The sequence below is a fragment of the Toxotes jaculatrix genome, chromosome 11, assembly GCF_017976425.1.
Source record: "Toxotes jaculatrix isolate fToxJac2 chromosome 11, fToxJac2.pri, whole genome shotgun sequence".
NCBI lineage: Eukaryota > Metazoa > Chordata > Actinopteri > Toxotidae > Toxotes > Toxotes jaculatrix.
This window is the reverse complement of record NC_054404.1, coordinates 25,930,062-25,954,531: the sequence shown is the minus strand read 5'-3', so window position 1 is coordinate 25,954,531 and position 24,470 is coordinate 25,930,062. Positions and strand designations below refer to the sequence as shown.

General features: G+C 40.0%; 1 long non-coding RNA gene and 1 other non-coding gene across 2 annotated transcripts; one reads left to right on the top strand and one right to left on the bottom strand.

Moving 5' to 3' along the window:
• Positions 1–3,646: 3,646 nt before the first annotated feature.
• LOC121189271 lies at positions 3,647–6,913 on the bottom strand. Its single transcript, XR_005894861.1, has 3 exons — positions 6,855–6,913; positions 5,978–6,151; positions 3,647–3,698 (listed from the first exon to the last, which is right to left on the bottom strand). It is a non-coding gene; the product is annotated as an uncharacterized LOC121189271 (long non-coding RNA).
• A 12,176-nt stretch (positions 6,914–19,089) lies between these two features.
• On the top strand, positions 19,090–19,160 carry trnag-gcc. Its single transcript has one exon. It is a non-coding gene; the product is annotated as a tRNA-Gly (tRNA).
• The last annotated feature ends 5,310 nt before the right edge of the window (positions 19,161–24,470 follow it).

The window sequence follows — 24,470 nt, the reverse complement described above, 5'->3', positions numbered from 1 at the left end:
TTTGTCTGCTCGCTGCTGGTAGAAATGATTGTTCCCCTCAGTCCACAATGAGACATTTCCCTCACTAAAACCTCCAAATACAAGTTCTTCAAGAACAGATATTAATGTGGAACTTCACAGAATAATGACACTGTTACTGAAAATTCTGAAATGTTGGGAACTGCATAGTGGAGCTTTTGAGGCAGGTGGGTACAACTGCCTTACTGAGTGATGTGTTGAAGATGTCTGCAAAAACAGACATACATACACACATGCATAAGAGGTGTTCAGTTCATCTGGTAGAGAGCGGTTGTTTTGGCATATAATTCGGGGAGGAGCCTTGTAGTCAGTGATGTTCTGAAAATCCTTCCACAATCGATGTGGATCTTTATCGCACATGAAGTGGCTGTTCAGTTTTTGTGCGTACAGCCTCGTCCCCTCTCTGATCCCTGTGACAGGTTTATCCCCAGATTTATATGCAGAGTTCCAGGCTCTCAGCAGAGAGCAAACTTTTTTGTGTTTGTGTTTGGCTCGCCTCTTGATGGTTCTGACCACTGTCACATCATCTATACATTTATTAATGTAGTCAGTGACAGACAGTATATTCCTGGAGGTCAGAAACATTGTCATATGTTGCTGCCTCTTTGAAAATGTCCCACTGACTGGTCTCAAAGCAGTGGTCTCATTCTAACCTGTCTGACCTCTGGCTTGACCTGTTTCACTCTGGGTTTCTAAGCTGGTGTGAGTATAACAGCTGGATGGTCAGAGTTACCAACATGGGGGAGGGCAGCAGCTCTGGAAGAGTCCTTGTTGTTAGTAGACATTAGGTCTAGTGTGTCCTCTCCCCTGGTTGCAATGTCCACATAATTATTTCCTTGTATTGAGTGAGACAGGTATTGACTGAACTGCATTAACTGTCATTGAGAGTGGTGCTGAATTATGTTAGAATTTTAAGAACTTTCCCACATTGTCAGAATAATTATTGGTAATTATTATTATTAGTGTTAGGAAACAGCCTTTAAACCATTCAATTCAATACACACAGGAAACAATACAGAAATTCAGAGGTTCATTAAAACTCAGGGACACACTGCTGCATTTAAATAACATTTAATCACAGAGAGTTCAGAGCTGCTAGATAAATGAGTTATATGGTTTAAGAAAATCCAGATAAACAGAAAATGGAAGTTACAGGAAAAAAACATTGTCTAAAGGAAGTTTGACCTCATAACCTCAGTATTTCTAAAATCCTGACTACAGCCTTAATGAGAAGAGAAAATCTTCTTTTCAGCTCCTGAATGCAAAGGTGAAACCCCAAATACACAGTCACAGTATTTCAGGAGTGGTACTTGTAGTGCTTCATGTAGTACTGAGAATGGGTGTAATTTAGAACATTTTAAATAATTGTATTAATGAGACAGTGTAAAAGTAGATGTTAATAGTCTTTAAGTGCCTCTAGTATAATATTTACATTTCTCAGGAACTATAAGATTAATAGGAATTAGGATTGGTGTGTTATTTTTAGAAGTAGTTTGTAGTGATTGTAGTGGTTGTTGTAGCAGTAGTAATATCTATACTACTTCCAGCAGTAGTGAAAGTAATTGCATCAGAGTAACTGATAGTGACTTAGCTTTGTTTATTGTTCATGTCGTTCTAATAACATGTTATACTATAATGCAGTAGTAGTATAATTGAATTATTATATTTATTTTTTCCAGTTTAAATGTTCTGCCTGCCTCAGTTTGTGAATTTGTTCCTGTACAAGCTCCAGTTATGTTCTCACATGAATGAAATAGCCAATCAGAAAACTGGACTGCCTCTTCACTCTCTGAATTAAATGTTATCTGCAGTATCAGAGTGTGTTCAATAGGGGGAACTCTAGAGCACTGGCTGACACACAGCTCTGTGCTTACAAATGTGGACATCTTCTGAAACATATACAGATCATTCATTAGGACTAAAGAAGAAGTATGGTGAATAATAATATATGTCTTGTGTACTTTGTACAGCAGACACATTATGATGCTTCAACTTACTGCAAAACTCTGAACCTCCAAGATCTGCTCCATTACACCACGTGATGTAGCTGATTAATCTGATTTATCACTTTGGGTTCAGCATCTGTGAATGAATAAAAAACGACAAAGTCCAGGTGGAGGGTGGAGGAGGTGGAGGAGTCTCAGTGTGTCTGCAGAGACTGTGTAGAAGGACAGAGCAGCAGCAGAGCAGTCCAGATACACTGATGATTCTCTTTCAGATCCAGAGGAACACACAGGGATAATGGTGGACTCAGAGCAGTTCAGACTGCAGCACTGAGAGTCTTCTCCACTTCTTCTGGTTCCTCTGTCAGTCACTGCTGGATGAAGCTCTCCTCTCCACTCTACCTCCCAGTAACATGGACCAATCAGAGCCTCTCTACACACAAGCTGCTGCTGCTTCAACCTCTCTGGATCATCAGGACACAGCTTGTCCTCTCTCAACACACACCGTCCTCTTCACTCTCACATTTGGAAAGCTCGCTCCCTCCATCTGTTGAGAGAAGAGGACAGACAACAGAGGTGATAAATCAGTGTTTACAGAGACTCACTTCATCAGCTGTCAGTCACTGATGCAGCACATCCAGTATAAAGAGCAGCAGGGACTTCAGTCCTGTTCAGAGCAGAAGTGGAGCAGCTGTGTAGTGTAGCAGCTTCCTCTCAGCTCTCATGTTAACGTATTGGAGTGAAGACACTGAGCTGGAAGCTCACACACCTGCAGAGACTTTTAGCATCAAGTCTGTTTACTCTGAACATTTCACTCAAGTCCACAGTGGAAATAAACTGCTGAGTCATGAAGCTTCATTACTGCACAAACAGTTTAGTGATGGATTCACTGCTGTTACATGTCAACTCATGTTCCATTTAAAGAAAGAGTCTCTGTGTGTTGATGAACATCTGATCTGCTTCTGAAATATCAGCTGACAAATAAACATGGAGGCTGTCACTGAAAGTATCTGACAGATGGACAGATATACAGATGTGATCACTGGACTTCAGCAGAGGTTCTGCTCTGTATCAGACCACATGCTGACAAAATGTCATGATGCTTCTCTGAAATCAGAGCCAGTGATTTGCAGGCTGCAGTCAGACTGATCTCAGAGCTGTGACAAAGATCAAACTCATCAATTCTTTACTGTTGAAATGAGACAACAAACAGTCTCAGATTAGATGTGATGGTAGGACAGTTGGACCAATGAGGACAATTGTCTCTACACATCCTGTGAAGCTTTCAGCTGTGATCCAGCTTTATTTCCTGTTGACATGAACACAACAACAACAAAAACAGATCACAATTAGCTTGTGGCTGCTGTGATTGGCCTCTGCGTCTCTGTCTTTCTGTCCCATCCTGAGGTCTGTCCCCGTTCTCCTCTCACAGCTTCAATGAGGAAAGCAGCCACTGAGAAGGTTGGAGGTTTACAGGAGACACTGGATCTTTGCTTTGATACGAACTGTGTTTAGGACAATACTGATGAAAGCAGCATGGACTGACTCCAACCCTCTACTGACCTCAGAGTCTTCAGTCTACAGTGTGGACTCGTCACAAGACCAGACAGATCCTTCACTCCTGAATCCTGCAGTTTGTTGTAGCTCAGCTCCAGGTCTCTCAGATGGGAGGGGTTGGACTTCAGAGCTGAGGCCAGAGAAGCACAGCTGATCTCTGACAAACTGCAGTAACTCAACCTGAACAAAGAATAAATCATGGGGATAAAAATCATTTCTAATCCGATCAGATATGTCCTAATCAATGAGCTTTCACTAACATGAGTACTATCCTTCTCTTATTGTGGATCATCATAATGTCAGCCTTCTACACACATCATCCAAATGTAACCACAACATTTGTACAACTTCATACAACTGACAGCAACAAATACGAGTGTGTGAGTTCTGAAGGTTTCATTGAAGTCAACAGACATTATTCATGACAAAAGACTGAAATGAAGTGAAACTGAAGGAATAATTCTTAGTCTGAGATAAGAAAAAGTCACAATGTGGAACAACAACTATTTACAATCTCATTCATTCATTCAAGATGGATGGATGGAATGGATTCAAGTTCTGGATGAAGATAAATCAGGTTCAGTTGTGGATTAAAGATATAAGATCTACAACAGTAACAGACAGTGAACTGACCTCAGAGTCTCCAGTCTACAGTGTGGACTCTCCAGAAAACCACACAGCAGCTTCACTCCTGAATCCTGCAGCTTGTTGACACTCAGGTCCAGGTGTCTCAGATGGGAGGGGTTGGACTTCAGAGCTGAGGCCAGAGAAGCACAGCTGATCTCTGACAAACTGCTGGAACTCAATCTGAATAAAGAATAAATCATGTGGATAAAAATCATTTCTAATCCAATCAGATATGTCCTAATCAATGAGCTTTCACTAACATGAGTAGAGGGACTTTGTCCTTCTCTTATTGTGGATCGTCATAATGTCAGCCTTCTACACACATCATCCAAATGTCACCACAACATTCATACAACTATTCATGTCAACACAGATTCATAACATACTGCTGAGCTCAGTCAAGTCTGGAATTAGAAGATAAAGATCAAATCAGACATGTTGGACTAAAAACTGACTTTGATTCACCACTGAAATGGATCAAACTTCAAATGTTCAGTCCTGATCCAGGAAAAATGTCTTGCTTGGTCCTGGTCTCTATCCTGCAGATCAGCTCAGGAAATCCACAACTAAACACATATTCAACTGAACAACAACTATTTGATCCCAAATTACAGATGGATTTAATGGAAAACTTTGGAAAATGCAGCAAAGTCACATACATACAATGTAATACTACTACTGATAATAATAATAATAATAATAATATGTTTTTCAATTGATTTGATTTCTTAGTTTTGAGCCTCACATTAAAAATGTAATTAAAGCTGCTTTTTATTATCTGAAGAACATTGCCAGAGTGCAACCATTTCTCTCTCAAGCCAATGCAGAGACATTGGTGCAGGCTCTGATCACCTGCAGAACTGATTACTGCAACACTCTGCTTTCTGGTCTCCCTAAGAAGAACATATCTCAGCTACAGCTGCTTCAAAATTCAGCAGCACGTGTACTGACAAAGACCAGACAGAGAGCACACCTTACACTCATTTTAAAGTCTCTGCACTGGCTTCCTGTCTGCTTCAGAACTGATTTTAATATCCCTTTATTGGTTTATAAAGCTCTTAATGGTCTTGGTCCAACCTATTTATCAGATTTGCTTTTAACCTATGAGCCCTCTGGAATCCTCTGGTCTTCTGGTAGTGGCTTTTTAATTGAACCTAAAGTCAAAAGAAAAACCTAGTCTGTTCATCCACACATTTTAGTCTGTTTTATTACTCTTTTTATTGTTTGTTTGTTTGCTTTCTTGCTGGGACTTGTGTATTTACTCTATTAATTTTCTCTTTTACCATTTTTCTGATCATTTTTGAAACTTTACTTTGATTTCTTTTAAATTATTCACTTCATTCTATTATCATTTTGATTGTTCCTGTTATTTATGTAGTTTATATTATTTTGCTATTTTGATTATTTATCCTGCCTCCAGTGTTTTCTCATTGCAAAGCCTTGAGATTTATGATAGTGTTTCCTCAGTTCCTGTTTTTATTGGCAGCTTTACTTATCATTTACACTTTGGTTATTGATGGATTTTGGGTGTGTGTCTGTGTGGAGTGGAGGGACTAACACTGTGTACAGCACTTTGTGCTACAATGTATTTGTTTGAAAAGTGCTATAAAAAGAACATCTGACTGATTGAACTGACTGAAATTAAGTGAAACTGAAGAAATAATTCTTAGTCTAAGATAAAAAAAAAATCACAATATGGAACAACAACTATTTCAAATCTCATTCATTCATTCATTCAAGATGAATGGATTCAAGTTCTGGATGAAGATAAACCAGGTTCAGTTGTGGATTAAAGATATAAGATCTACAACAGTAACAGACAGTGAACTGACCTCAGAGTCTCCAGTCCACAGTGTGGACTCTCCAGAAAACCACACAGCAGCTTCACTCCTGAATCCTGCAGCTTGTTGAAGCTCAGCTCCAGGTGTCCCAGATGGGAGGGGTTGGACTTCAGAGCTGAGGCCAGAGAAGCACAGCTGATCTCTGACAATAAGCAGGAACTCAATCTGAATAAAGGAAATCCACAACTAAACACAATGCATTGTATTTGTTGGTGTCTTTCCAAACACCCAGCGACACTTTACAATACAACAAGATTTGCAGTTAATGGACTGAAACATGTCAAACCAACAGTGTGGTTCTTTAAGTCTTTGCTCCTTAACACATTTAACAAGTCAATTCAACTCAATGAGAAAAGACCACAATTTAAACACTTGTGTTAAAGATCAAAACAAACACACACACCCACACAGAAGAACTGACATTAGTCCTGACACTTCATTGAAATGAACTTCAAAGGAAAGAAGAGTTTTTTCTTCAAGTGTTTTTCAATTGATTTGTACAAATATTAGTTCCGAGGATCTTCTGTATATTGTTGTGATAAAAATGGACTTTGAACAACTCACACTGGACATTTTCTACACTTCATTTAGAAAACATTAGTCTGCTGACTGTGACAAATATGAGTGTGTGAGTTCTGAAGGTTTCATTGAAGTCAACAGACATTATTCATGACAACTGACTGAAATGAAGTGAAACTGAAGGAATAATTCTTAGTCTGAGATAAGAAAAAGTCACAATATGGAACAACAACTATTTCAAATCTCATTCATTCAAAATGAATGGATTCAAGTTCTGGATGAAGATAAACCAGGTTCAGTTGTGGATTAAAGATATAAGATCTACAACAGTAACAGACAGTGAACTGACCTCAGAGTCTCCAGTCTACAGTGTGGACTCTCCAGAAAACCACACAGCAGCTTCACTCCTGAATCCTGCAGCTTGTTGTCACTCAGGTCCAGGTGTCTCAGACTAGAGGACTGGGAGCTGAGAACTGAGGACAGAGCTTCACAGCTTCTCTCTGAGAGGTTACAGCTGCTCAGTCTGAAGAGGAAACAATGAAGAAAAAGTCAAATAACGTGTGTTGAAAGGACAATCAAAGGAACAAAACTCTCAGTTTGCTCTGCAGCTCACAGCAAACTAACAGACTTGCATTTGAAAACTGGGCCAAACGTCAAACACAGATTTGTTGAGTGAAGCAGAAATATCAGCTTTTTATCCACCTGCTAACCAATGAGGAGTTTCTACATTGATGATCATCTTTCATTGGCTCTGATTCAAATCCTTTCTGTTTTATACTCAATAAGTTGGAGACATGACAGTTAAATATGACACAGTCTTTATATAATGATGAATAAATCCAACTATCTATACACTTACAGAGCTTTGTTAGAGGCTTTGACAACTGGCAGCAGCTTCAGAAGAGCCTCCTCTGAAGCAGAGTATTTCTTCAGGTCAAACACGTCCAGATCTTTTTCTGATGACAGTAAGATGAAGACCAGAGCTGACCATTGAGCAGGAGACAGTTGACCTGTGGAGAGACGTCCTGAACTCAGGGACTGTTGGATCTGCTCCACTAGAGAATGATCATTCAGTTCATTCAGACAGTGGAACAGGTTGATGCTTTGCTCTGCAGAGGGAGTCTCTTCAATCTTCTTCTTGATGTACTGGACTGTTTCCTGATTGGTCTGTGAGCCACTTCCTGTCTGTGTCAGCAGACCTCGTAAGAGAGTCTGATTGGTCTGCTCTAAAAGCCCAAGGAGGAAGCGGAGGAACAAGTCCAGGTGTCCATTTGGACTCTGTAAGGCCTTGTCCACAGCCCTCTGATAGAAGGCTGCATAGTTACCTGTTATTATTTTGAGTCTGTGGGAAGATGATTTCTTTTTTGACAGCAGATTGACTCCAGACTTGATGAAGGTCAGATGGACATGAAGAGCAGCCAGAAACTCCTGAAGACTCAGATGGACGAAGCAGAACACCTTGTCCTGGTACAGTCCTCTCTCCTCTTTAAAGACCTGTGTGAACACTCCTGAGTACACTGAGGCTGCTCTGATATCGATGCCACACTCTGTCAGGTCTTATTCATAGAAGATCAGGTTTCCTTTCTGCAGCTGCTCAAAAGCCAGTTTTCCCAGAGACTCAATAATCTTCCTGGTCTCTGGACTCCAGTGTGGATCTGTCTCAGCTCCTCCATCATACTTAACGTTCTTCAGTTTGGACTGAACCACCAGGAAGTGGATGTACATCTCAGTCAGGGTCTTGGGCAGCTGTCCTCCCTCTCTGGTTTTCAACACATCCTCCAGAACTGTAGCAGTGATCCAGCAGAAGACCGGGATGTGGCACATGATGTGGAGACTTCGTGAAGTCTTGATGTGGGAGATGATCCTTCTGGCCTGCTCCTCCTCTCTGAACCTCTTCCTGAAGTACTCCTCCTTCTGTGGGTCAGTGAACCCTCTGACCTCTGTCACCATGTCAACACACTCAGGAGGGATCTGATTGGCTGCTGCAGGTCGTGTGGTTATCCAGAGGCGAGCAGAGGGAAGCAGTTTCCCCCTGATGAGGTTTGTCAGCAGCACATCCACTGAGGTGGACTCTGTAACATCAGTCAGGATCTCAGTGTTGTGGAAGTCCAGAGGAAGTCGACACTCATCCAGACCATCAAAGATGAACAGAACCTGGACCTCTTCAAACCTGCAGAGTCCTGCTTCTTTGGTTTCAGGAAAGAACTGATCAACAAGTTCCACCAAGCTGAACTTTTTCTCTTTCAGCACATTCAGCTCTCTGAACGTGAATGGAAATGTGAAGTGTATGTCCTGGTTGGTTTTGTCTTCAGCCCAGTCCAGAGTCAACTTCTGTGTTAAGACTGTTTTCCCAATGCCAGCCACTCCCTTTGTCATCACTGTTCTGATTGGTCCATCTCTTCCAGGGGAGGCTTTAAAGATGTCTTCTTGTCTGATGCTTGTTTCTGGTCTGGCTGGTTTCCTGGATGCTGTTTCAATCTGTCTGACCTCATGTTCATCATTGACCTCTCCAGTCCCTCCCTCTGTGATGTAGAGCTCTGTGTAGATCTGATTCAGAAGGGTTGGGTTTCCTGCTTTAGAGATCCCCTCAAACACACGCTGGAACTTCTTCTTCAGAGTAGATTTAAGTTTACGTTGACAAACTGCAGCAACATGTCCTGAATGAACAAACAAGAAACAACGTCAATGACTGATTCATAAAGAAAACATGACATGTTCATCCCCCTAAAGAACACACATGAACATATGTCCCTCCATGTCTTGAGACGTTAGTAAATGTCCCATTTGTCCATCATGTTGAATCTTTAGAGAAATCCTCTTACTGCTGTGCAGACAGTCAGCCAGCTCCTCCTGCTTCATTCTCCTCAGGAAGTTCACTGTGATCTTCACAAAAGCCTCTCTGCTGCTCCTCCTCTGCTCTTCATCCTCACCATCCAACACCTCCTCATCCTCTCTCTGACTCTTTGAGCATTCTGGTTAATCTGGACTCACAACCTTCTGGATCTTCTTCAGCTCCTTCTTCACAAAAGTGACAATGTTCTCCTCCAGCAGCTGGAACAGAAAACTATATGAATGACACAAAGTAAAACCATGAAGCCAAACATCAGATCCATGTTGGACACACTGACAATCCACTGCTCTAAAAAGTGCAGCATGGAGATTATTTTCAACACAGCAGATGTCAAAGTAGTTGTTGTCCATGTACAGACCATAAATATGGAGTCCAGGTGTGTTTGATGCTGCTGGGCAGACTGAGCACTGGGAACCTCTGAGCTCTCCTGGTCCACTCTGTGGAGGAATCATGAAGAATTAGCTCACATTATGTTTGCAGCATCTGTGAGTGTTTTATGCTTTGTACACAAACAGCTGCTTTTATGTTCTGTGGTGACTGTCCTGATTAAAGCAAACACTACTGTGCTGTGACATTCTCAATGAGAGGAAACAAGCAATCAGTTCTGTACCTCATGACCTAGAGACATCACAACAAGTCCACCTTTTAAATGATGAGTTTTAAGGACTCACACTGAGTTTGACAGAAGTCTCACCTCTGCTATAGGACACTAACACAAACACTGGAACTGGATAGGTGCTGAGTTACAGGGAGTTTTAGTTCTGATCTGAATGACACATATAAGAACATAAGAAGTGCTTTTCTGCAGCTCACTTCTTTGCAGCAGAGGGAGGCTGTCCTTTGAAATCAGTGAAGCGATGATTTGACCTGTCACTCTTCATGGACACACAGCTGGGCTCAGGTCCATGTTCAGGTCCAGGTCCAGCAGAGTCTGGTGTGTGCTGCTGCTCTGGCCTTCAACACAACACACACAGAGCTTTGAGTGTGAATAATGATGGTGCAGTGATGTGAGTGCTGAGCTCTGACATGGAGAAGAGTCATGGACAGTTAGAGATCCTCATCTCACCTCTGAGCTTTGGCCTGGATCTCATGGTCCCCACACAGACTGCTTTTAGGGGGAGGGGCTCCCTCCTCTCTGTCCTCACACGGATTCATGATGCTGAATTCACATCCACATCAGCTCACACACACTTTCTACCTTCATCTGGAGAGAAAACACAAATCATTCATCTGCACATCAACTGAAATCATCCTCTCCATCATTTGTCCTGTAGAAATATCAGCTGCTCCTCCACTGATTGGCTCTTCTTTCCTCTTTCATATCAGTGTCAGTTGAATGCAGTCAGACAGCAGTGTGAGGCAGATGAAGCTGCCATCAGCTGCTGTCCTTCCACTGTCAGTCCACTAGATGGGGTCATGAAGCTGCAGTGAAGTGCAGAGCAGCACACACAGGATCCAGGGACGAGCATTTCCATTCACTGACACACAGACAGACTGAGATCCACTGGTTTTATCTGACACAATCTAAAAGTCCACGAGTATAATCAGTAAAATATACTTAAACTGTCAAAAGTGCAGAACAGACTCATTTGGTTTTTATTTCAAATCTTAATCTGAAAAGTAACTGTAGCTGTGAAATAAATGTAGTAAAACAGTGAAATATTTCCCTCTGAAAAGTTGTGATGTAAAAGTTTAAAGAAGCAGAAAATGGAAACACTGGAGTTTCAGTGCAGCACTGCAATAAAAGTACTGAGTTACTTTTCACTACAAAAGTATTAGATTCCAAACAACTTGTACATGCTTTTCAAAATAAAAGACTGACAATTTCAATGAAGCTATTACAATAATATTAAACCTTTTTTTTTAAAGGAAATCTCTTTCATTTAATCATTGATCATGTTTAAGTACAATTTTACATAAAGAACCTAGTTCCTGTTGGAGGAGGACCAGAGGCCTGAGGCCTGTACTAGAAGCAGGATTTGGGTTTGGCACAGTAACTTCAGGTTTATCAACAATTCCACGAAAACCCCACAAAAACACGAAAGTCAGAAAACTCAGGTAACAACAGGTGGTGCTGACGTATAAAACAACTGCTGACATTTACCTTCAGACAGAGAAAATGTAGTTACAGTTGCAGTTACTGTGGTGATTTAGTTGGTCAACTTAAAAAAATGTTTTTATCTTCTTGGATCACAAAGTGTATAAAGAGAGGAGCATTGTTGTAGGTTTTGTTGTGTTTGTGTTACTGGATATACACCTCTCATAAACTGGAAACTGAAACTTCCACAAATCATATAAAAATATTGTTTGACAAGAAAAAGTAGCTCGTAACTATAAAAGTTACTCATTATAACACACCAAGCTGATGTAGCATCTACAATTCAGTTCAATTCAATTTTATTTATATAGCGCCTTCCACAATCAAAATTGCCTCAAACCATTTTACAGAGACCCAGAGCCTGACCAATCAAGTCAAAATAGGTTCCTAACATCAAGGTGATAAATTGGCCCTGCTGGGCCTTAATCATTTCAAATTAAAACAAAGAATTCAAGAATAAAGCAAAACAAAAATCCAGTGTCTCTTGTGAACTGGCATCTCACAATTCCAACAATTTCAGTTTCACAGGCAAAACACAATCTCTTACACATCTTACTGGAGCTCTAATAAGGTGCTTAAAGAGTTAAAACACTGGATATACAGCTCTTATAAAGACTTCCACAAATTACACACAGACACACAAACAAACACACACTTCTACACACCCAAACACACATACCTCTACTGGTAAAGCCTTGGAGTTTAATTTTGCTTTGAACAAACTTTGATTTTCTCCATCTGAATGTAAATGTCAGCAGATTTAATGATTTACTCATCAACACTCCCTTTTGTTACCTGGGATTTGTGACCTTTGAGTCATTGTGGCACACTCACATGAATGTCATGAACAGACGGCCATCTTTACTCCTCTAAAGTTTCCAAGCTGATATTTCAGTTTGAGACGACGACTGTTTCAAACCTCCTCCTGATTTAAACAAACTCCATCCAACTGTAAAACACTGGTAATAAACCAGTTTCTCCAGCTAAAATAACCAAAAGAGCTAATGACGTCACTGTCAACATTTTCCACAAACTAGAGAAAACCATGTCCCTTTAATGAAGACAAATCACAAACCAATCAAAATCTCTACTTACTCATTTTTTCCCATGAACTTCATCCCTCTGCAGCTCTCTCCTGTCAGTGTAGGAAAGGCTCTTAGTTCTTCAGTTCAAGCTTCTTTTTCCTCTGCTTCTTGTGTGTGTTTGCACTTCAACTGACAAACAAAACCTGGAAACAACGCCACAGACAACCTTCAGATGGAGAAAATCATCTGCGCCACAAAGTTTGGTCAAAGTGAAAGTAAACTCCAAGACTTTGCCCAGAGAGGTGTGTGTGTGTGTGTGTGTGTGTGTGTGTGTGTCGTGACTGAAGTTCACATGCTGAAGTGTTATTAAGACATGAAACCTCCTCATGACTCCCAGTGTGAACACACACACACTCTGCTGCTGTTTGATGTTTTCATTATTATTGATTATTGATCAGTTGAATCAGCTGAGCTCCAATGGAACTAAATTCTCCATTTCAACAGTGATGTCTTCAACACAAACGTTCAGGGTTCACATTAATGTGGATGGAACTGGACTGTTCACAGAGAAACTACCATGATCACTGCCCTCCAGTGGTCACTGTCAGTAACTACAACTCTGAACACACCACACTGACACTCTTTTCCTTGTTCCTGTCAGTGCTCACACTGTAACATTTAGAATCAGCTGGAGAGTCTTTAGATAATAATAGATAATAACAGAATTGCAGTAGTCCAGCCTAGAAGTAACTAAAGCATGGAGCAGTTTTTCTGCATCATTCTGAGACAGGATGTCTCTGATTGTTGTCACATTAAGGAGGTGAAAAAAAGGCAGCAGTCCTTTTAGTTTCTTTGATGAGGGAGTTAAAGGACAAGTCTTGATCAAAAATAACTCTGAGGTTACAAATGACCTTTTAAGTACATCAGACAAAGAACTTGTCTCTGTACTTGTCATATCTTAATGTTGCATTTGACACCACTGGCCATCACATCCTATTACAGAGACCGGAACTTTTAATTGGCATCAAAGGAACCTCACTAAGCTTGTTTAAATCCTACTTATCACTTTTTGTTGGAAAGTTTGGCAGGATCACAAGGAAACACACAAGACAATCTGGCGACGAGTGCAGGGAGGACAAGGACTATACATCAGGAGGAGGGGAGACAATTAAACACAGGTGAACCACATGAAGGTAGGAAGGGTAATCAGGAGATGGAAGGGCACACAAGGAGGGGAAGGTCAAGACACCTGGAATGAGAGGAAAAGCAGTGAACATTACCAAAATAAAACAGGAAACGCCACATTTTCAAAATAAAATCGCCCTGTGAACCTGACAACCCATTGGTTTTCAAGTCCTAGTGGGGGCGGCCATGGCGATTTTCACGGCAGGCTTTCAACTGATTCTAATGTAATTGCATCTGCGTCGATATTTGACGCTTAGAGCGAGTTCTCTAGCCTTCTTTTCATTTCAATTTATTAACCTGACGCAGGTCTGCTTTTTTATTTCAAATTGAAATAGAATGTGAATGTGAACTGATTGAAAGTGAATATATAATTAATAATTAAACATCAAAATCTATTACTGTCCCACATCGTCTGAATCCTACACTGTGGGCTCCAAAAAATCACGTTTTAAATATTTTCTTTCAGGGGCAGTATGGCAGCAGACACTATGCTAGTGTGAATTTTTTTCTGTCTGTACCGCGGTGTAACTGTGTATGTCATAAATAAAGATTTGTATTTTTTTAAAATAAAGATTTGTATTTTTTTAAAATAAAGATTTGTATTCTAAATCAAACGCACGTGTATGATGTCATCGTATGCAACCATCCTGAAGGCAGTTGTAGTTTTCCCGCCTGTCCTGTAAGTGTAATGGTGAATTAATCAAATAACAGACAGAGAGAAAATATGAAAATCTAAGCCACAAAAAATGATTGAATCATCCCAAATGTTGTTGTCAGCGCCTTTAGAATGCAGAGTTTTAATTTATAGCACTGGATTATTGCTGAGGTTTAGTAAAATATAATAAATGTGTAGTAACCTTTGCTGGCTAGCTGCCATTAGCTAGTACAGAATCATAAAGGCTGTGTCTTTGAAGTTGAACTTTATTTTGCTGTAATTCTAGGAGATTTAAATTTTTGAAGGGTTGTGAATAAAATTGACGTGACAGTTGCCATGAAGATGAAAGAGTCTTCCTGAATGTGGTCAGTGTGTCATGATGTCATGTTTAATGTGGTTAGTGATTGACTAAATGACACTTAATGACCATATTGCAGATTGTTTTATGACAGCAGTCATGTCATGGATAATTCAGTTTCAGGCATATCCCTTCAAATAAAATGTTACATTTATTTGTCATTTATAAGAATACAACCATAGGAAAATGTATAATCTCCAGAAGTGATGTATTTTCATTTACCTATGTTACATAGGAGCTCACAACAGTTGGTTAGTAGCTAAGTAGTGATGTTGTAAATTAAAAAAAAAAAAAAGAAATCAGCCATGTATGTTTAGTTTTGAGTCTCTCAGTTCTCCTCTCTTCCCTCAACAAATTTGTCAGTCAGCCAACCCTTGTTTTTTTTTCTAAAAACAAAACAACCCAAAGGCACTTGTCAACCTGTCCTTGCTGTGTTGTACCTGTTAACCTTTTTCTCTGTCTCTTTCTCACTGTGCTTACCTTTGCTTTGTTTTATCTGTCTCTCTGTTGCAACTCAGTTTACTCCTGTGAATGTGCTCTGTACATGTTTGTTATAGGTTTGTATATGAAATCTCACCATGACTATTGAGTAATATTTACTACATTCGAACAATGTTTGTTGGTTGGTTGGTTGGTTTTTTCAAGAATGACATGAGCTCAGCATGCCTGAGTTGGCTTGTGAAGCATGCAAAGCCACATGGACTGCTGGAGTTGAGGACCTTCTTCGAAGTGACTGCTGGCCAGCTACCCCTTCACTTCGCCACCATTTATGCAACAGATGCTTTCTTCTCATTTGAAGAAATAAAAATGGCTGGTCTGTCCTGTCAGCGATCAGCGAGCTGTCCGCTTTGGCCGTGTGACTATTGAAGTTATTAGTCCTTTTTGATGTATTTGATTTGTGTGTTGAAAAGCTTATGGCCTTATAATTTATTTTTTGAAATATCATTACCTGTTGATGTCCTTTTTTGTGATAGACTGGGAAGATCTCAGCTGACAGCTTTATAAAAAGTTTCTTTGAATGGGAGACTGTGCGATATGAGGTGGACAGCATCTGCAAGGAGGAGCCCTTTACCTGTCCTGCGTGCAGCTCGGACATGCTTGCTGTTTCTGTGGATGGGAACCGCAAGCATTACCGTTTTAAGAATGCAGCTAGGTACTATAACATATTTATTATGTCACAGTGTTTGAACTACTAACAAAACTTTAGCTTCCTAATGTGCACCGATTAACCTTAGAATGTGAGGTATCATAAACTGTCCCTTTGTTTTATTTAAATCTGAGGAACAGGCCATCTTTGACAGGGTCTTCATAGCCAAGGATGAAGACATCACCAGATTCGTCAACTACACACAGAGCACAACCAAACATGTAATACTGCAGACTATAATTATATACACAGGAATACAATAATCTCCTATTGGAGATTTTTGTTAGGTCACTCTTTGGAACATTTTCATCAATCAGTTTTTATATTGCAGATCTCCAGAAGAGGTATCTGTGGAGGGGAATGGTCAGCAGCCAGAGAGACCTCCCAAAGATCGGCCAGTAAGCTACATGAGGAGGGATTGGAGCTTGCAGTCTGTCGGCATGGAGTGCTTCTCTGTGCCCTCAATATGTACAGGGGAGAAATTTTTGCATATCCCCTGTACTTACAGCAGAAGCTGGACAGTAGTAAGTTCTTTTGCATGGATGTGACCTGCAAATATTGACCCTACTTGCAGAGGGTCACAAAAAGCTGTCCGGAGCTGCAGCATCTTCTGAACATGAAGCCCTTTCTCTCAGTGTTTCATGCCAAAGCTCATGACTTCAAATGTGAAGTAAGCAAATGTTACCATGTGACAGAATCACTTTATATGAAAATCTTCACGTCTCCATGTCAACATTGACTTGTTATAACATGCCTTGTTTTTGAATGCATGTTAAACAGGTGAAATGGAGTGGGGCGTATCAGCAGGGGGTTGGATTAACACTAGGGGAGGAGGTGGAACAGGTCCACGCCTTCCTCTCTCATACAGCAGTGACCACCAAACATATGTCAAAAGCAGGTGACATGACAAAATAGTATAAACTTAGGTGTAAGAAATAAGTGGAATATTGATAACATCATATTTTTTCTGTTGCAGGACATACAGACATGCTGATGCTCATGGCCATGCGCTGGAATAAGCAAAAGTTCAACAACTTGGCCACCTCACTGTCCCACAGATATCTGAAAGTAATAACATCAGTTTTTTTTTTTCAAGTGTTACATTTTCTTTGTCAGCAGTAGTTGAGGTTGTGGACTGAATATTAATTAATTAATTTTATTGTCTCTGATTGTCATTTGTAGAGCACAAAAGCTCTGGAAAACCAGTTGCAGAACCTGGAGTCCATGAAGGCAGAGTTGGCAGTAATTGAGAGCCATTTGGAAGACTGGGTCAGTGATGTGAAGGAGTGGGAAGAAGGTGAGGAAATGATCACTGTAGTTTTGTCAGCACAGAGTTTCTGAAGTCATGATTAATACAATTTTATAATTTTATTAATACAAGTCTCAGAATTAGTAATTACCTACTCATTGCCTAGTTTTCACATATCTTTCAGGATTATGATACTTTGCATAGGAATTACAATATATCTCATTTTGAAACATTTACTAAATTTATTCTCTGAAAAGAAGGGATGCTTTCTGCTGACCTTCATTCCAGAGCAGAACATGGCATACAAAATTAATTTTTACATCTATTACCTAGTGGTATTTGAGAATTGAATAAAAATGAGATCAAATTGAGCTGTTATTATAAGTTACCTAGTGCAACACACATATTTCCTCTCCAAAGCAACAAGTGATGACACGACAAGTGATGCTGCTGCCTTGGCCAGCGAGATTGAGGTGCTGGTGGCAAGTATCATGAGACGCTCGCAGCGTCTTTACAAAGACACAGACAGCAACAAAGATGCCAGAATCCCCCGCAAGATTAGGGAGGAGAAAGGGATCCTGACCTCTGTTGTGGAAAAATACAACAGAGTGGTTCCGAGCACAGAAACTCATGAACAAACACTATTGGTTTGCTCTAAAACATGAAGGAAAGAAAACAGTGGTGTGGAACTTTGTATAAAGAAAACTATGAATTTGACTTTGTTCAACAAGGAATAAAATGACGCTGAGCTTCAGTAACACAACAGATTGTGGAGGATACTTTTGTTACATTACTCTGTGTGAATTTACAGCAACCATAGCAGCTCATGCAGAGGCACATTAAAGGCTTTACCATGCACAGTGACTGTAACCCTGACTAAAAAACTAAATACCTGAGGCTGTGATGTTCCTGGTAAGTTTATCCTGCAAAGAAGATCAAGGGAGATCATGGCTGGATAAAGTCACTCTGGGCAGTGGGGGCAAAAATGATATGTGGCCCCACCTGAGTCCTCTTTACCTCACTCTATATGTCCTACACCAACTAGTGATTTTATGATGGAAAACTACAAAGCCCCAGGTTTGATGTGTGTTAGTTTAAGATCATTACAAAACAGAGATCGAGAGGCTCTCTCTCATCATTTCATTTGATATTTATAAAACTGAGACACATTTCAAAACAACTGTAACTTCCTGTATTGTTCACTTTATTGCTCTGCTTGCTAAAAAAAAGAAGGGATTTTAAATCTCAGTGGGTTCAAATGATTGAAAATAGTTCTATTAGTTTCAGAGACTTGCAGTTAATACCCACTCTGTTTTGCTGTTTCAGTCGTTCTCTCTCATCTTTTCTTGTAAACCTTCATTTTTGCATCCTCAGAGTTAAAAGCCAACACCTGGAAGTCACTCTTTAGTGCCTCACTGATCTGAAACAAGAACACTAAAAACATAAGCTGATTATTTAGGATTTATTCATACAAAAGTCAGTTATCACCATGGGTCTAAAAAAGCTACAGTGACAGATGCAAATAATGACTGGACCATACAGAAAAACATGTGTTTCTATCACATTAACCTGCAGCTCTTTCTTTCCAACACTGATGCATATCATATCATATCATATATCAGTACAGGTGAGTGATGTCTGTAGCGTTCAACAACACAACTAGGAAGTCAAAGTGGAAGCTCTGGGATCTAAAATCATTCTGGGACAGATGTGACTTCTCTCTGTTAGTTTCAACAACATAGTGTCCCAGTATTCAGAATAAAATCCATAAATAAATGAAGATATTTTTGACACACATTTGTGTGTCACATTTGTGCACACATGAAGACATTTTCAACAGCTAACTGTTGTTGTGAAGACATTTGAGTCGCAAGGACTTTGATATGTATTTTACAAGTAAATAAATGTTTCTGCTACAGACTTTTACTGAAGTAGTAAGTCAGGATGACCGAGCAGTCTAAGGTGCTGCGATCAGGTCACGATCTCCCTTGGAGGCATGGGCTTGACAATAACCTTGCATTGGTGGTTCAGTGGTAGAATTCTCGCCTGCCACGCGGGAGGCCCGGGTTCGATTCCCGGCCAATGCAACATTTTTGCAACATTTCGGGGGACAGTCGTGGCGCAGCAAGTTAAGAGTGCGGCTTTGGACTTTGGATCAGCCTGAGATTATGTATCTGCCAGAGGGTCGTGGGTTCGATCCCTCGACCAAGCCCAAAAAACGGATAGGCCTACGGTGGTGATGAAGGCGACCAGTGATGCCCCTCAGCAAGGCACCGATCCAACCCAGCTACCCGCGCGCTTCACTAGGCTGGGGCAGGCCAGCCCCCTGTAGTGCATGTGCATGCTTGTGTGTGTGTTTCATTCACTTTGTGTGGGTAAAATGCAGAGAATAATTTCCCCAGGAGGGATCAATAAAGTAATTTTTAAAAAAAGTAACATCAGCTAACAATGTAAAGGTTTACATGATATTTGTTCATCACGCAGGTGACACAGGTCCAACGTGATGCCTGTCAGTCAGAGCAAGGTAAAGAGTGAAACATATTTAATTAGAAACATGGCAAAGCACATGTTAAGAACTCTGTATGGAAACTTGTTTCACAAGTTTTCAAGCTATTTATATTGGGATTTTCACACGGTGACAGGTGACAATTCATTTGCTGACTGACTTTAATTAACCACATTCATGTGTCAGGTTCTGCTCCAGACACGCTGTCAAAGCTTAAACTGGCCTAATATTATTTCATAGTCTTGCTTATAAAGAATATGTCAATACAAAGTGTTTACATTGGAACAATATATTACTAATATATGCATTAATATGTTTGTAGCACTCTTGAAGAAACCACAGAGCGCTGGGTAGTTGTATGTTGCTTTAATCAAACTGTAAAATGGACAGACAGCAGCATTATCAGTGATGAGCTCCTGTCTATGCATCACTGGAGCAACACAATCACGTGTCGACGTCCGCTGACCAGGAGAGACTCCAAACCACCAACTCCCTCTGGTGGTGAAACTACAACAGTACAATGCCTGTACTATTTATATTGGCCCACACTACTTAGTTATAAATAAATGAACAGCTGAACAAACTAAATAATTAACAAGTAGTAAATATGAAGACTAGACAATTTCCCTTTGGGAAATCGCGAGAGTGGTGCATTGCACTGCTAGTAATATTGCGTGTCTTTGCACTGCTAGTAATATTGTGTGTCTTTGCACTGCTAGTATTGATACCAATGCATTCTTGTATAAGTATATCTGAGTGTGTATCTATATGAGTGAGTGTCTGTGTGTGTGTGTGTCTTTCTGTCTGTGTGTGCCTGAGTGGGTCTGTCAATACTGGGTTGTGCTTTGCACAACCCAGCTTCGCACTATTCTGTGTGTGTGAGTGTCTGTGTTCCTCTTTCAATATTGTGCGGTGCGGGAGCACCGCACAATATTGACTGTGGGTGTGTGTGTGTGTTTGTCTGTGTGTACCTGAGTGGGTCTGAGTCAATACTGGGTTGTGCTTCGCAAAACCCAGTACCCATTGCATAGCAATGCACCACTAATAAGGATTCAGGAAGCAGACACACTGTAATTTTAAATTACCTTTTTGTTTGACAAAGCTTCTAATTAGTTGCAGTTACAGTTTTAGTTATTATGACTAAACCTATAGTTAGTCACAATTATTACTATAGACACTGTTACAATTTAGGATAAAGCCCATAGTAGGGCTGACTCAGGCAACTGAACCATCCCTTATGCTGCTATAGGCCTAGGCTTTGACCATGATCCTCTGCACACCTCTTCTCTCTTTCTCTCCTCAGACCCACTCTCACATTTATTCACCTTTATTCCATGTCATTAACTCTGTGTCCTCTCTGTCCTGTAGTCCTGTGCTTGTTTCTCTCTGGTCTCTCTTTCTCTGTACCTTTCTGCAGGTGTCTCTGGCTCCGGAGCTGCATGTTCTCTGTCTGTGGTCCTGGCTCCACCCACCTGCTGCTGTTTATTGTCTACAATGATCCATTTCTAACACATTACTATGTTTAATGTTCCACTTTGCTACAGATACATGTTGGATTAATATTCTGTGTATAAATTCAATACATGACACTTTGAATTAATTGCTGTCTTAAAACTGTAAAATTGAACAGCACACAGGCAGCAAATAATGCCAATGAAAAACATTTGTGAAGTTGTACAAAACACTGTAAACAACACATTACTGCATAATAAAATGTCTGCAAATGTATAAAAAACCTGACACATTTCTCTGTGGTGCATTGTGTAACTTGAGGTAGACGACTACTCACTTTACAGTTCAAGTATAAAACAGTAAGAGAACTCATTCAATTCAGATTAGAAATCAGATTATGCAACTGTCTGATACAACATAACATTATGAATCACAACCATATGACATCTGAGCATCAAACCATTTGAAATATCTTAATCTCTCTCTTTCTAGAATCAGTTCACTCTGTGTAGTGTCACTCACTTGGAAAGCATGGAAGTGATCATGGAAACAAGTTTCATGCTCAATCAAAACAAAAAACACTTTGTGCAAAATGATTGATGTTATTTTGCTGAACAATGGTTCATGTTTTCATCAGTACCAGTGCACACAAAGAGTCCAACACGATACTCAGCTCCACAGCATTTCACCCACTGTGTGACAGACGATGGCTTCACAATCAAGGTGAAGAGATGCTGTTATATCTTCAGAAAAATCCAGTGTTTCAACTGAACACATTTTAACTGGACCAGACTCAACTGTTTTTAAGGACAGGCATTCCCAGTGATAGCTGCTTGATAACCTGCTTGACAGATTGATCTAAATTTTCAGTTGTATAAAGAACTACAGTATTTGGTTCACCACTCCCCAAAAGCTTGGCTATAACTGAAGCACACATGTCTTTGTTGTGAGTAGAACCTGAAGGAGCTGCTTCAGTATTTTGGAAATGAGATGAAGTATTTCATCAGTTACAGACTGAGAATTGTTTGCTGTCTCTGTGTCGTTGTTGAAAGGGATCTGGTTAGACACACTTGTGTTATCAATGGAGCTGTGTATCTTAATGAGATGTCTCCTGAATCCACAATAACTAGAGAGACTTTTACCTGGATACATGGCATGAATTCATTTGAGGTTCCTGAACAAAAGCAACACTGAACCAAAGGATGAATTACAGAGAAAACATCTCAACATTTTGGCTAAATAAGCTACTTATGGTTTGTTTAACAGCTTTGCTCTGAGCTCTTTTACTCTGTCTGTAAAAATGTGTACAGGCTGGAGAGAGCGTCATCATACTTCACACTGAAAACAAAATGTGACTTGGACAGCTCATCAAAAGCACCAAAGGATGTACATGACTGACATGACAGAAGCTTTTTGTCCAAGACAATATAAAAGGTAAAAACCTGGGTCTTAAAAGTTTCTGTGGCAAGAAGATATGGCTGATGGGTTCCTTCAGTGGTCAGGAGATGATCCTCAAGGCTTTGGGATGACTGAAACAAGAGAAATATGTTTACAAAAATGTGTTTCTAAAACTCAGCAACATCTACAGTATTTGGAAGTTTTGACAAACCTTCTGAAATTTTACCAGATGATCCGTTGCCTCTCCGACGCTGATCTTTGTGGGACGCTTTCTTCCAGCTGGTTGTGGAGTGAGAAGATGAAGCAGCACCAGAAGAGAAGCCATGTTGCTGTCCCACTCTGGGGACAGAGTGAAAAGTACTTTTACACTCATTATATATATTAAGTAGTGTGTTTATGATATTGCTCTGTGCATTGTTCTAATGGTTTTACTATGATCTTAAACATATACACATATAACAACTATTAATGGCCCAGTCATTATAAATCTGTGCTGCAGAGCAAAGCAATGTTCAGCCCTCACACTGTATCTTAACTGCAGACTTAAGTGGCCTATTTAGACTCAGAGATGCTTTTGTAAAATAAATCAATAAAAACACAATAAACTGATGACTGTTGGACGACTCACATAACTGCATTACTATTCTGATGATAACTGTACCTGCTTCATCAGCAGTGTCAGATCCTTCATTCAGGGCAGCTTTCAGTTGTTGTTTTAAGAGAGACGTCTCTTTCAGGTTCCTGCCTCCTTGATAACTTTATCTTTAAAACTGCTGTTCCATTTTTCAAGGAACCTTGAAGCAACCTCTGCTCCAAACATCAGTGAGAAGTCTGGCAAAATCTAAATAAAAACAGAAAAACAACATTTTCAATCGTTTAAAATAAACCAATATTTTTATTTAAAAAAATATATTTAATACTAACCAGTCCCTTGACATCCAAGAAACGTGGAAACGTGTGTAATACAACAGCTGACCGCTGTGGGTCATGAAGAATCTGCTGACGGTAGTAGAAGGTTTCTCTCATCCTCTGGAAAACTAAGTCAGGATCAGCTGTGTGGTGAAGGAGAGATATGGCTTCCATACATTCATCTCTCTGATTGGCTGATCATCATATGTTCTGGATGATGTGGGACCTCCTTTTAGCTCCACTCTACTCTGGGATGAATACGTGGTTCTGGATTTGTCTTCATGCGCCACTCAAGAAAGGGTTAGGGCCTTTGTTGCTTTGAATATCATAGAAGTGTTCCTGAAAGAACAAACCTGTCTCAAGAACAAATACTGTATGTTGCTTATATGCAAACAAGGGAGTTAAACTTACATATCATTTTTGGAGTATGGGTCTTTCAAAGATGGGAAAAGTGAAACAATCCCAAGGGCATGAAACTCTTTTGTTGTGTTACTAACAGCTCTCCTGCAAGAGGGAAAAATGTCTCTTACCATTTTTTAAAATATTTTTTTATATAAATTTTTTTCTATAAAAGGACACAGGATTAAGTTGAAGCCTCTTACTCTTCTTTTCCATGCATGTGAGCAACAATAATATTAACCAGTAACCGTGTGGTGGAATATTTCAAACTTCCAGTCTCTTCATACTCTTTAATCACAGTCATCTCTGCTGGTTTTGAAGTAAGAATTTGCTCCACATTCTAAAAAAGAAAACATTATAAACATATTTACAACTACAGTTATTTCTATGTTGTAAGCAAATTCATCATTCATCTGATACCTGTACATGTTACTTGCCTTTTTTAGGAATTATGTCTAATAAATAATGATTAAAATCTAGTTGTATACAAGTAGCAAGCACACTGTCCATCAAAGGCTGGCATCCAGAATCACTTGTGTCTCTGCTTAAAGTGCTTGAGACTGACAGTGTCTCTGTCAGACTTGGAGAGGAGGAGCCTTCACACCTTTGCTGCAGGACACTTAGATCTGAAGATCACACACACACACAAGTATAAGGCAGATAAAATCTAAAGTCCAGCACATTAAAACTATATCACATACCTGGCTGGATATTACCTGTCTCAAGACAAAAC